This window comes from Cupressus sempervirens, chromosome 9, assembly GCF_028749045.1.
Source record: "Cupressus sempervirens isolate cs-2001-9-10 chromosome 9, ASM2874904v1, whole genome shotgun sequence".
Lineage (NCBI taxonomy): Eukaryota > Viridiplantae > Streptophyta > Pinopsida > Cupressales > Cupressaceae > Cupressus > Cupressus sempervirens.
Genome location: NC_143126.1, coordinates 354,542,841 through 354,555,334, shown reverse-complemented (window position 1 = coordinate 354,555,334; position 12,494 = coordinate 354,542,841).

Sequence of the window (12,494 nt, the reverse complement as noted above, 5' to 3'; positions counted from 1 at the left end):
TCTCACAAATCCATGCACGAAAACTAGAAAAGAACTACACCACTACATTTTTAAAGAAATTTTACCCAAAATGGATGACTGAGTTATGACCTCTAAAAGTAGAACTGTCAAATCAAAACTAAATCTGGAGATGGGTCTGGAGAGAAAAATACGAGGTTAAATTTGAAAGTCAAACAACTATCACAATAGTTCAAATTAACCTCTAGATGACTGTCAAATTTAACACAGCAAATTGTTGACATTATCAAAAAAATTGCCTCCCTAGGTGACATTGTAGTATGGATTTGACACTTTGGCTGCTGACTAGGATTGCTGACTTGGTAGGTACGATACTATTTGTTGACAAGTTATGGGGGCCTTGTAGAGCTAGCTGCTATGTGGTGTGATGATTGGGCTCTTCGAATCCATGTGATAGGTCTGCATGGATGTCGGGCATTACTAGTGTGGCAGGTTACCATGCACTGCATAGTGGTTTGCATGGCGTGATAGATCACCACTATGTGGTAGAAGGAGAGACAATTATCATGATGTGGGGTGTAGTCACTACAAACACAAAATATTGGGATCAAAATTTGAAATGCCAGAGTTCATTGTTTTGAGGGCCAATGCCGGAGGAGACTGCAACATCGAAGATTGAATTTTGGTCATCGACAGGGTATATTGAAGTCATCGACAAAGGGGAATTAGTCCCACACGTCGTGTGTGATGGCTTTCAAGGGTGTTTAAAAGAAACAACTCACATTGTTAAGATAAACAAGGTCATTGGGAGTTGATTCAAATGAAGGTGCCAAACTTTGTAAAGAACTTGGCCGGTGAGCGATATCTGATTGCTAGGAATTTGAACAGATGTCAAAACGATAGTAAAGTACTCAAATTTGGCTTAGCCACACTATAAACTAATATTGGCCAAAAGTGCTCTAAGGGGACTGGGGTTTCATTGCTCAATTTTTGCAAAAAAAATTCTCTACAGGTTGATTAGGCCAAATTTTTTTTTTTAAATATGTCAAAAATAGCACAATAATGCTGATGAATTGTAGAGAAAATTAAAATTTAGATCTAAAACAAGGTAAATTGCAAATCTAATAGATCATACCATACTTGTAAATTAGGCTTTTGGGTGTCGGTTTACAAAAAAAATTTGCCTCAAAATTGACTATGGCCCAATATAGGTGAATTTATTGTCAATTTTCACCAAATCAATGCTTTGGATGCGATGGCAAGGTCTGGTTTGGCTTTAGATACTCCCAATGACTGTTGATGCTCCATATTTGAATCGAGTCCTTCGAGAGGTAAAGCAATAAAGTTCTCCAATGACTATGTAAAGTGAATCTCCCTTAGCTCTGATACCATGTAAAAATTTGGTATAGCTATAATACCATGTAAGAATTTTTCTTAGGGCAAAATTCACCCAAGATCAAGGAACTCAAACACAAGCACAAAATAGGCTAACAAAGTATGATCAGAATAACAATATGATATTAAATTGATTGTAATTGATATGATAGTACACTAGAGGTGCTTGTATAGAAGGGCCTCTAAAATGCATTTAGAATGTTTAGGAGTTAGCCATATGATAAGCCTCACAACTAAGCACATGTTTACCAGGAATGGGTTATCCTTTATTAAGCACGAGAGTTAGTGCAATGATGAGAGGATAACCCTACAAAGGTGTGTCACATAAAATTATTTTGTAGATACCATATGCTTAATTAAGAGTGCAAACAACTATGTTGTCAAGATGACAACTCGGTTAATAATGCAAACTCCAGTTTTGTAGACAGTAGTGCTAAATTAGACTTGCTTACTCCTGTGTTGTTAACAAGACAACTCATATGAGTACACAAACTCCTAGGTGTCTAACCTAAGAAATAATAAAATAATGCATTGACCTAAGTAAACTTAAGTAAAGTGTAAATAGTGAATACTTATTTACACTAATAGATGCAAACCCTAGTGAAATTGTATGAAAAATCCTTAGCTTCAAACAAGGTATTTCTCATGAAGCATTTATTTAATATGAAAATGACAAAAGGTGGATCTATTGCTGATTTTAAATAAATTTAATACTATTACTAGTTAACTATCTTCTATGGGTATCAATTTTGATGAAGAATTTAGGTCTCTCTTAATTTTTTGTTCTTTACCTAAAAGTTGGAATGGCTTAGTAATGGCTATGAGTAATTTTATTCCTAGGTCTAGTACCCTAAAATATGATGATGTGATTGGTGTTATTTTGAGTGAAAAAATTTGTAAAAAAATTTCAGGTGGATCTACATCAAGAAGTGCTTTCAACACACAAAGTCGAGGTATAATGATTGAGAGAGGAAGTAATTCTTGAAATCATGAAAAATCAAGAGAAAAGTCAAAAGGGAGGAGGTCTCAATTGAAAGGACCGAATGACTGTTGGTACTATGGAAAAATAGGGCATAAAAAGAACGATTGTTGGACTTGAAAGAAAAATGAAGGAGATAAACTAGATGGAGATAAGGAGGCAAATGTGGTAAGTAACAAATCCAAAGAGGATGCTTTGCTTCAATCTTTACAAAGTGTTGATGATTCACAGGTTTTAGATTCTGGTGCTTCATTTCATCCTACACCTCATAGAGGTTATTTCATTGATTATTGTTCAAGAGGATTTTGGACTTGTTTATGTAAGGGATAATGAACTTTTTCAGATTGTTGGAAAGAGAAAAATTAAGATTAAGTTGCAAAATGGGAATAATTGGCTACTACATAAGGTAAGATATATTCCACGGCTAAGTAAAAATTTAATTTCAGCATGGCAACTTGGTGATGAGGGTTGTGTAGTTACTTTTAATTAAAAATTGGAAGGTTTCAAAAAGTTCCCTTGTAGTAGAAAAATGTGCGAAAGTAGGCACCTTATATATTTGTATAGGTCATATTGTTTCTTCTACTTCGATTGTTTTAGAGAAAAATGATTGTTTAGGAACAATTGTTGAAGTTGAGCAGGGAGAACAAATAACTGTTGTAAATTCATATATAGCACTGTGACACAATAGACTTGGGCACATAAGTGAGAATGGTATGAAAGTACTTCATCCAAAGAAAGTTTTTCCAGGTCTACAATGTGTTAATATTGATTTCTGTGAAAGTTGTGTGTATGGAAAACAAAAAAGAGTAAGTTTTGTGAAGACTAGGAAGAAAAATAAAAAAGAGAAATTAGAGCTTGTGTGAACTAATGTATGGGGATTGGTTTAGGTGTCTTCCTTTGGTGGCTCTCATTATTATAATACATTCATTGATGATGCAACTAGAAAAGTATGGGTTTATTTCTTTAGAAAAAAATCTAATGTATTTCAAACTTTTAAAAAATAGAAATGCTTGATTGAAAATGAGACTAGTAAAAAATAAAAATGTCTTAGATCTGATAATGGAGGTGAGGATTGCAGTTATGAATTTAAAAATTATTGCTCTACTAATGGTATTCATAGAAAAAAAATTGTTCCAAGGACTCCATAGGAAAATTAAGTGGCTAAACATATGAATAGGATGAATGGAGCATGTAAGGAGTATGAGGTTGCATGTTGGGTTACCCTTACACATGTGTGAAGAGGCTATTAATATTGCTACATATTTGATCAATAGAGGTCCCTCTACTCCTTTGGGTTGTGGTGTTCTAGAGGAAGCATGGATTGGTAAGAAGGTGAGTTATTTTGTTCTCAAAACCTTTGGTTGTGAAGCATTTTTTCATATAGATTTTGAAAATAGAACCAAGATGGAAACTAAGTCAAAGAAATGCATATTTGTTGGATATGACATTAATGAATTTGATTATAGACTTTCGGATTTTAAAAATTATAAAATTGTAAAAAGTAGGGATGCCATATTCAATGAGAAAGTGTTGTACAAAGATTGATGCAGAGAGCACAATAGAAGTGTACTATATGGGCCTTCCACAAAAAAATGAAATTATATGTATGGATTCACATTTATAATCTTTTCCAACCATTGAAATGAATGCAAGAATGTTGCATCACCAATCCTTTTTGTGAGGCTCAATAACAGTGAGTTACCAAAATTGTCTCCAAGTTATAGCCAAATCTAAGCAAATAAATAAAAGTTATTGCAATTTTCTCAAAACTATTCATATTATGACAAAATCTGACTAGTCTTCATCAAAACGGCCATAACTTCTTCTAAATATAATGAAAATAATTAAAACCAAAATCAAATGAAAGATAATTCATATACCATTTCAAAAATATAAGTTTCAAGTCTGTATCTTTCAAAATGAGTTTGTACTAATCAAAACATTAAAGAAATTGCAGAAAAAAATAACTAAAAAATTGAAATATACAACATTAAAATGAATTTTCTTCCATTCCAAATCTTTCCTCCAACTTCTCTAACTTAAAATTTCATATTTTAGAGACCAATATATATAATTTGGAATCACATTAAACTCTCCAACCAACCTACAACTACCCATTAACACTTTTAAACCAACTTTTAAAAAGTTGTCACCAAGTTGTAAAAATTGTCATTGCAATTTTGGCAACTTTTGAACAACTTTTACAATTATTATCCAAATGACTTCAAAATTTTCCTAAACACTTGAAATGTGATTAAAATGAGACTTAGATAATATCATTACCACACTTGAATAGGTGCCCCTGCACCTAAGATCTTTTGTAGCAACATGAGAAGAAAGAAGATGATTATGTAATATTGAATGATACTCCAAAAGATGATGTTCAAGTCATTCCTCATGATGTGAAACAACTGTCAAAATAAATACCACACACACCAATGAATGTTAGATGGTTAGCAAGCATGAGTAGACCTTCGAAATGATTTTCTCCCTCTTTGTATTCTATTTTACTTACTGATGCTGGTGAGAACTTGAATGTTATGATGAAGCTATATAGGTGGATACTAAGATTCAGTAGGAGTCTGCAATGAAAGAAGAAATGAACTCTTTTCTAAAAAATAAGACATGAGATTTATGCAAGTTTCCTACAGATAAAAGAACTTTACAAAATAAGTGGGTTTACACCTTAAGAAGAGGATGGAGGTAAGAAAAGATTTAAACCCAAGTTAGTAGAAGAGGATGGAGGTAAGGAAAGATTTGAAGCCAAGATAGTTGTAAAAAGATTTTCATAGAAAAAAGGCATTAATTTTGATGAGATATTTTCTCCTATTGTTAAGATGACTTCTATCCGTAGTATTTTAAGTATTGTGGCTACTATTTTATGTTTATATGTTGATGATATGCTTGTAGCTAGGTCTAACATGGATCAGATTAAGGGGTTGAAATGCCAGTTAGCGCATGCATTTTCTATGAGGGATTTGTGGGTAGCACAACAAATCATTTGTATGAAAATTTGCAGAGATAAGAAGAACAAGAAATTGACACTATCTCATGCTAATTATGTTGAGAAGGTGCTACAATGTTTCTCTATGGAGAATGCTAAAGCTGTCAATACACCTTTACCTAGTCATTTTTAGTTGCCTAAGGAGATGTGTCCCAGGACACAAGAATAGGAGGATAAGATGTCAAAGATACCCTATGCTTTAGCTATAGGAAGCTTTATGTACACTATGGTATGTACGAGGCCAGACATTGCAGATGCAGTGGGAGTCATTAGTAGGTATATGAGTCATCTAGGAATAGAGCATTGGGATGCAGTCAAATGGATTCTTAGATATTTGAGAGGAATATTGAATAAGTGTTTACACTTTGAAGGCTCTACTACTGATTTACAGGGCTATGTTGACTCAGATTTGGCATAAGATATTGATACTAGGTAGAGTACTATAGGTTATGTCTTTACTATTGGTAGAGCAGCCATGAGCTAGGTTTCTAGGTTATAGAAGGTTAATGCTTTATCCTCTATAGAAGAAGAGTATGTTGCTACTATATAGGTAGTCAAGGAGATGATATGGCTTCAGTTCTTCTTGGAAGAATTGAGAAATCCACAGTGAGATAATTATTTGTTTACAGATAGTTAAAGTGTCATTCATCTTGCAAATAATTCAGTTTTCCATTCAAAGACCAAACACATATAGTTGTGGTACCATTTCATTCGATTAGTTTTGGATGATGGATAGTTAAAGCTAGACAAGATATATAGATGAAAATCTAGTAGATATATTTACAAAGGTAGTAACAAGGAAGAAGATGAAATCTTCTTCAGCTTTGTTTGGTCTTCTAGACTATAAACATGAATAAAATAACAACAAAGTCCAAGGTGGTTTGATCTAGTGGGAGCCTCATGGAGTTGCGACAAAGCTACAAGATTAGTGTCCAAGTGGGAGATTGTTGTTTAGTGTGGATCCCCAAGTGGGAGATTGGTAGATTGATGTGACTAATCAAGGAAGTACTATACATACTCCATAAAAAAAAATTGGGCTCAATTTTATTAGGATTTTGGGCTGACAAGTAATTATTAATTATAACTATAAAGTGGTAAAAATACTTGTATAAAAGGGATTAGGATTAGGGATTATTTTATTGTGGTGATGCAAAAAATAGTTCTTGCAATAGTATTGAGCTGTAAGGGATTAAGGATTATAATCAAATTGTAATCATTGGATCATAATAATATTAGACTTGTTGTTTGGTGGACGTAGCCCAGGAATTTGGTGAACTATGTTAAATCTTAGTATTTTGCATTCTTTTCTCTATGATCTATTATTTTTTGATATTGTTTTATATTTGCATGTAATTGTTATTTCTATTTGTGGTTTAATCCTAACACATAGATAGCTTCCTACGTCTTCCAAGAACACTACATTGTTCAGAGTATTTGATAAGGCCAAATTAGGGTTTTCCTCTAGGATTTTCATAGGAACAACCTTTAATTTGGGTCTCTCAACATTTTTAGCATTCAAAATAGCTAACATATCCATGATTACACTAAATACAAATTTATCGAAGATTTTCTGTGCAGAGAATGATAAAATTCCTTTTTTGGAGTAAGGTTTTGCACAAAATCACTTCTTCCAAATCGCTTTTGGGTGCTCTAAGCTTTTAAGATGATTGAAATGTAGAAATAACCAAGTTCATACTCTATTTATTCATTTGGAACTTGCATTAATTATGTACTTCACTCAATCAAAAAAGCTATTTATTTAACTCTGAAGTCAAATATATGCTCGAGATCAATTGTTTGATCTTTGAATGCTATCTGAGGTTCACCATAGCTTCCTTTCATCATGAAAATGCTCAACAAAACTTTGCTCCATGAAATTTGTCGTAGAAACATAGATTTCATCTTCTGTTATAGAGTAAACTTTCTCTATTATAATAGTAATACTTATTTCCTTTATAACTTGTTTCAATAAGCTCCAAATTGCAAGCAAGCTTAACTATAGTCCAAACTCGTTAAGATATATATCTTCTCTCAACCTTGGTACTTATAGCTTGATCTCTAAATGAAGTTTTCAAATTTGGTGCTATGCATAAGCTTAATTTAACTTAGTTGAATCAAACTCGCTTACTAACTTTGATTTTTCTATCTCAAAATCATCTTTCTTCTGAAATATATAATCCCTTTACAAATTCCTCATTAAGTTCTTCTCGAAGTTCACTTACTATATTTGTTTGTTCTTCCTTGTTTTTCTTAATTCTAAAGTTATTTTCATAATTCCTTCTATCATTTTCGAAGTTTCTTCCATTGTTTCTTTTATTTTCGAAGTTTCTTCCATTATTCCTTCTATCATTTCCAAAGTTTGTTCCATTATTGCTTTTGCCCATTATGTATTACTTTGTTGTATATCCAGAGTTGTTGCATAACTAAGATATTGGGATTTTTCTTCAAGAATTTTGTTGATCAATAGGTGCTTGATTATTTTGGGTTGTGTCCAAAGTTGTTACACTTATAACACATGATCTACTAGATAAGTACACCAAGTTGTGCCAAAAAAGATGACACCTTTTTTTTCTAGTTGTAAAAAGCATGTATGCACAATAGTACATACACGCTTTCCAAAATAAAAAATATAAAAGGGCTACAAACCCACATCCCATTTCCTTTTAAGTTCATTTTTCAAGATTTACTCCTCACAACACATACACAAGTTGAAAGAATTGAAGATTTTCACCACCTGCCTCCTCAAAATGCATCCTTATCATCGAAGTTTGAAATCGAGATCACATGGTATGTTTTCTACCCTTGTTTTTGCATTATTTTGTAATTTTTTTCAATTTTTATTTAAATTTGTTTATTTATTTAGATTGCAATTGGTTTCTTATCAGAAAATGTGAATAATGAACTGGAAAATCTCCAACAAGATCAAAACCAAAACCCTCAACAAGATCAAAACCAAAACCCTTAAAAAGATGAGAGAATCAAAATCCTCCACAACAAGAACAAAAAATTTTGCAACCTGCACTGATTGGAAGACCTCCTTCTGCCACACAAGACAACATAATAAATGAAATAGAAAGAGGGGAAAATGAATTACAAGCACTCATTGGTAGGTTGAAAGCTTGTGGACAAACTAATTTAATGAGAACAAAATTGGCATCCTCCCTCGAGTCTATTATGACCCACGCATCTTTTGTTAGTGGTCAATTAGATATTTGGCATGTTAATAGGGAGGAATAAAAAAAAGATATACCAAAGGTAGCATTTGTGCATTGTTTAGAAATCTTGGTGAAGAAAATATTGTTAGAGAGACAACTAAATGGTTCCCCATTAATTGGTGCATACATAATGGTATTAGAAATAATTTTTGGGATAGATGGTGGATAGTCTTTGATGCCCCTCCCTGCAATAATCATGAGACCCCAATGTATTTCTGAAGGAAATTGTATTGTGAATTTGTCCTCGAGAAGATCTTCAATTATTTTGATATATTAGAATCTCAGGGTAGAGGTGGGGAGTTATCATTTGAGAGGCTGGGGGCATGTCATAACCCTAACGTAGTTAGGACACCTCTTGTCAAGCCACAGGGTGAGCATGTGATTATTCTTTTTAGTTGTGAAGGAATATGTAGAGGCCAGCACTCGAGGGACTATTTATGCTTTGACACAAACCTTCATTCATTGCATGAGTCCATTAGTTGAGGAGGAGCCTTCCATGCGTTGTGGTCACACGTACACATCATTTAGATCCTTATGCACATTTGGAAGTCATGCTAGAGATACTATGGATAATGGGGTAGTTGCTGATTAGTTCTTGAATGAGACATTTGGCATTGACACATAGGTAAATTACAATTATAATAAACTAATTCGATCACATTTCATATGTATAGTGAATGACTAATTAATTAGCATGCATTGACATTGTTCAAAATTTAAGGTCAAAGTGTTAGTAGTCCTAGTAGAGATCCCCTGACTCCATTTTTCATCCTGTCGATAAGTCCAAAGGTATGTATCAATTTTATATATTTATTAAGTAATCATATGAAGAATTGACAAATTTTTTTATGCATGTGTGCATTAGTTCTCTACTAGATTATCGACATTCGCTAGGGAATCTAAGCCTAGGCGTGATACAAGCTTTGTAGAGGTACATTTGTTTCATGTTAATTTAATTCATTTGATTATATTTGTTTCATATTTCATGTTACATGTAATGTGTACTGTATGACATGCAACTCTTGACATTTGAGACTCATCTTCGACAGTCCATCAATCATGGAGTGGCTATAGCTATGGCTAGTTTAGAGCCATTGACTGAGGTATGAAAGAATTTTCTTGGTTTTAGTTGTTGTTTATAATAGTTAGTATCAAAATTTCTAATATTATTTATAAGTGATTGTATTGATTGAATTGTTGTAGGCTCTTGTTACACCCGATTGTCTGCGAGCCTTTGAGGTGGACTTGCAGAGTGACTATATGATGGTAGTAAAAAAATAATTAATTTTGTGTGTACATATATTTGATTTCAATGAATAATAATTATTGATTCATATCTACTTTGTTTGTATCAGCTCAAGTTAGAGAAGAGCCTAAACAAGAGGACGAGCGAGCATGTGAGGAAGACCCCATCATCCCCATCATCTCCCTCCACACAAAAATCGAAGACCTCTTGAGATTTTTTTCCTTCCCCTCATGGAAAGGAGAATATATAGTTGATAGACACACATGTATTGACATCAATGGACATATATGTTGGATTTTATGTCAGTGGACATATTCGATATACATTTGATGTATATATGAAATTTTATATTTGATGCATGACATTATTAGATTTATGACATTATTGGTTAATAATATATTTGTTCATGTATGACATAATTGGTTATCATAATTTATTGTGTGTTTGTTAATGTATGACATTATTGATTATCATTTTATATTATATGTTTGTTCATGTATGATAGACATTATTGGTTATCATAATATATTATATGTTCATTCATGTATGACATTTTTGGTTATCATAATATATTATGAGGTTGCATGGGTACTTGTACCCACACCCCTGGTGCTCATACCCACCTACCTAAGTACTAGGTACACGTATCCCAAGTATTGGGTACTTGGTGGAGAGCATCATAGCTTAAGGACCTTGGTTGAGATTTCTAATTTTTTTTTTTTGATTTTTTTTCCTGTATCAACTTGTTGAAACATCAAGCTTAATTCAATAACTAATCAATTCAAAACTTTGATAGAATATTGATTAACAATAAAATTTATCATGGTTCTAGCATAAGTTTATCATTTCCAATATGTCATTGTCATATGATTTATGATCTTGTTCGTGTTTAAAGTTTTTCTTCTTTGTTATTTGTTTGTTAATCTTAATTCAATACCTAATCAGTTTGAAACTTTGATACAATATTGATCAACAATAAACTTTATCAGTGTTTAAAGACAGAAATTTATCATTTGCAATATGTCATTGTCATATGATTCATGATCTTCTTGTTCATGTTTAAAGTCTACCTTATATGTTATGCATCTAAACATTTATCATAAATTATTATTACAAACATATAACAAATCTAAAACTAAAAACAATACATTACATTTGCAAACTTTATCACTGTTCTTGATTTGAAAAATTATTTTCATGACTCATAAATTTAGGTTTTCTATAAATATAAAAGTACAATTGAAAATAAAGTTTGACATACCCAAGTGGTTATAGGATATCTCGCTAATTAGAATATCCCCTAACCTTGCCCAATCTGCTCACCAGGTTAACTGATCCAAACTTGTAGCATCACTCCTTTACTCTTCTAGTAACACTATCCCTCCAAAGGTTTTATAGGTCTACTAGGGTACCACAACACTCTCCAATCCAACCAAGGTTTCCATGATGTCCTAAGGTGTTATTGGAACACTTATACTATGCTTTAATGCATAATAACAATGGGTTTGTACCTAATTTCAAGATTTCTTCTACAAGGAGAGCCCCTAATTAGGCGTCCACCCAGATTTCTAGGGCCAATAGCTCCTTTATCTTAGAGTTTCAACACCTCTAGCCTTAAAAAAATTTATATATAGGACCCATGCTCAAGGATTTTTAGGGTCTCAGGGTGCCTACAGGGCATACAACAAAAATAGAAAAATTGGTTATCATAATATATTATATGTTGATTCATGTATGACATTATTGGTTATAATAATATATTATAAGGTTACATGGGTACTTGTACCCACACCCCTGGTACTCATACCCATGTACCCAAGTACTAGGTACATGTATCCCAAGTATCGGGTACTCAGTGGAGAGCATCATAGCTAAGGACCTTAATTGAGATTTTTGATTATTTTTTTCAATTTTTTTGTGTGTAACAACTCGTTGTTTATCAAGCTTAATTCAATACCAAATCAGTTCAAAACTTTGATAGAATATTGATCAACAATAAACTTTATCACCATTCAAGCATAAGTTTATCATTTCCAATATGTCATTGTCATATGATTTATTATCTTGTTCATGTTTAAAGTTTTTCTTCTTTGTTATTTGTTTATCAAGCTTAATTCAATACCTAATAAGTTTGAAACTTTGATATCATATTGATTAACAATGAACTTTATTAGCGTTAAAGCCAAAAATTTATCATTTGCAATATGTCATTGTCATATGATTCATGATCTTTTTGTTCATGTTTAAAGTCTACCTTCTATGTTATGCATCTAAACATTTATCATAAATTATTATTACAAACATATAATAAATCTAAAACTAAAAATAATACATTACATTTGCAAACTTTATCACTGTTCTTGATTTGAAAAATTATTGTCATGACTCACAAATTTAGGTTTTCTATAATATAAAAGTATAATTAAAAATAAAGTTTGACATACCCAAGTGGTCTATAGGATTTCTTGCTAATTAGAACATCCCCTGACCTTGCCCAATCTGCTCACTAGGTTAACTGATCCAAACTTGCAACATCACTCCATTACTCTTCTAGGAACACTATCCCTCCAAAGGTTTTATAGGTCTACTAAGGTACCACAACACTCCCTAATTCAACCAAGGTTTCTATGATGTCCTAAGGTGTTATTGTAACACTTATACTATGCTTTAATGGATAATAACAATGGGTTTGTACCT